The 2,845-nt window shown below is 45.6% G+C and overlaps 1 pseudogene; it reads left to right on the top strand.

The window, feature by feature from the left end:
- The first annotated feature begins 2,479 nt into the window (after positions 1 to 2,479).
- Positions 2,480 to 2,597, top strand: LOC126191928 (5S ribosomal RNA; annotated as a pseudogene).
- The last annotated feature ends 248 nt before the right edge of the window (positions 2,598 to 2,845 follow it).

The following is a 2,845-nucleotide window of genomic DNA, read 5'->3' as shown; positions in this document are numbered from 1 at the left end:
GCGGTAGCTGCCAAGTTCTAGGCGGCCTTACGTCATTTCGTCAGCGACGGTAAGGTGTTCAAGACCCGTTACGAGACACTAACGTTACCCACACACGCAGGCGGCATTGGAATGATAAACATGCACGGTAGGGAGTGTGCTCTCTTTCTGCGGACGATGCATTGCCTACTCACTTTGGACAAGGACACCCTCCGTGATATACTGATTGAGGAGGTGGTGCCTCAGTCCCTCCTGCCGCTGATTCCTGTTGGACATATCGCACCTGTCTGGTCGACAGGAATTATTTGTTGAATGTCCTATCGACCACGCGGGCTCCTAGAACCAAGGATTTCTACCGCTTAATTGAACGTACACTGTCTGCTAATGTGACTGAACGCCGGTATCCGGCGGTTGGCTGGAAGCGAGTGTGGAGTAACATACACTCGCCTTTCCTTCCCACCGTGGTGAGGGTGCTCTGGTATGCCACAACAACTGAAAAATTCCCCACCCGACAACGTTTGTACTGTATACATCTTGCCGAGGACCCTTTCTGACCCAGCTGCGCCGCTGTCAACACCGACGTGCCTGTTTCGTTTGTGATACAGCTACCGACTGCTGGCTCCTCACACGGCGCATGTTGGCGCATGTTAGCATTGTCGCTCCTACGGACGCCTCAGTCCGTAGAGCCCACCCAACTGATCCATTCCGACGTCACTTATTACCATGCTACTCGACATAAAGTCACGGTACGGGCTAAGGGTATGGCACTGTCATACGTTTTAGTAAGAGTTGTTAGATTTTTGGTACTATTTAATGAGCAACTACATGATTTTACGGCGCAAGACGTCTTATGTCTCGCTTTTTGCGAGTTACTTGAGGTCGTTTGCGCGCCCTCCAGACCGTTCGGTTGTACCGGATACAGAACATGATGGGCTGATGAGAGACATCAACCTTAATTGTAAGGTGTTTCACGCTCGTTGAACGAGAAGTCGACCTGAACATCACATCATCTGGATGCTGTGAACACCCCCAGAAGGATTAAAAAATGTAGAAACATAACGACGAAAAATGAAACAAATAAAATATGATAAAAGTATCCTATCCTTTCCTTTATCCTTTTTTTCAACAAAACGATCAGAGGCGTATTTAATTTTTGTTTGTGGGTGGAGCCTGAAGTGGTGACAAACAACCGTCCTAGATAGCATTTAGGGTGAAAGTGGTGATGACACTATATTTCTGTTTTTAGGTTAGATAGGTTTTTGGGGGTGGGTGACAGAGATCAACGCCTGAAGTGGACGAGGTCTAGTGAAAAAAAATGTATAAAAAATAGGAGAAAGTAAAAAAATTAATAAAAATGAAAAGAAAAGAAAAAGAGTTGGTAAGAGCATTGCCTCGAAACGAAAAAAAAAGTTGGTACAGCAATTTCTCGTGAAAGGCCAAGGTCCCAAGTTCGAGTCTTTTTCCGGCACACAGCTTTAATCTGCCAGGAAGATTTTTGATGATTGATTTGTTTAAGTAGCTGTGTAATTTCCTAAAGTTTAAGGCGTAGAGGACAAATCTATTGTATTCCCAGGCGAATGGTAGGACGGAGAGGCTGCATTCCACAATTACAAATTTGTTGAATCATTATGTGAACATACACCATGATGATTGTAACATGCATTAGTCTTCTGTTGTGAGTGCTCATAATTCAAAATTCCCTTCTGTGAAAGGGTTGTCACCCAATGATGTAGTTTACGGGAGGTGCTGTCACTGTTTGTCAAAATAGGACCACGAGTTAGCAGAGATGGGAATCTATTAAGGATTTTGCTAAAAAAAAGTGAGGGAAATTTGGAAGCAGATTTTGGGGGCAAAGAAGAACATGACCATCTATTGTTAGAGTACAGGGGTTGTAGAACAAGCAAGTGGAAGGGAATATTTTGTTTATGGGTAAGAGTATGTGTGTTATTTGGGAGCGTAAGTGATTAGCATATCAGTAGAGGATGAGGATAAGAGGAAAAAAGTTTTGTTCACATTGTATGTAGGATTACACTTTTATGTTCATTTGTGTTTGAGTTTAGGTATTTCTGACTTGAGTTTTCTTTTGTATGTCTGTGTAACTGGAGAACTCTTAAAGTGGGAGGAGAGTGATGCGAGTTTCCTGTTCCCAGGTTGCTGCTTGTCGAAGTACGACAAAAGAGAAGTCCTTATCTTAGCTGTGTTGCTCCTCTTCACCAGGAGTGCTATGGGTACTACTGTTGGAAAGCGGAGTACTTTTTACAACTCAGGAGGATGTGGGGGCTCATAATCCATCGTTGGGCACTCAAGCTGGCTCCAAAGACTTGTGAAATGCGTGATGAGATGAAGCATTTAGAATAAGTGTCTATGGATCTACGATGTGAGATGGAAAGGAGAAATTTGCTGATGGAACTAAGGAGTAAGTACGGTAAGTTGCAGCAGTCATATAAGCAACTGCATGGGCCAATGCAATAGCTATTGGAAGTAGTGCTATGCGACATGAGGCAACGGCCTTGCCGCAGTGGATACACCGGTTCCCGTCAGATCACCGAAGTTAAACGCTGTTGGGCGTGGCCGGCCCTTGGATGGATGACCATCGAGGCCGCCATGCGCTGTTGCCATTTTTCTGGGTGCACTCAGCCTCGTGATGCCAATTGAGGAGCTACTCGACCGAATAGTAGCGGCTCCGGTCAAAGAAAACAATCATAACGACCGGGAGAGCGGTGTGCTGACCACATGCCCCTCCTATCCGCATCCTCTGAGGATGATACGGCGGTCGGATGGTCGCGATGGGCCACTTGTGCCCCGAATACGGAGTTCTATGCGACATGAGAGGGGATGGCTGGACACAGGGTGTAGGTTATTTAAA

This window comes from Schistocerca nitens, chromosome 6 (assembly GCF_023898315.1).
Source record: "Schistocerca nitens isolate TAMUIC-IGC-003100 chromosome 6, iqSchNite1.1, whole genome shotgun sequence".
In the NCBI taxonomy this organism is placed as follows: Eukaryota; Metazoa; Arthropoda; class Insecta; order Orthoptera; family Acrididae; genus Schistocerca; species Schistocerca nitens.
The sequence above is the reverse complement of the archived record's forward strand: the minus strand, read 5'-3'. Positions and strand labels throughout refer to the sequence as shown.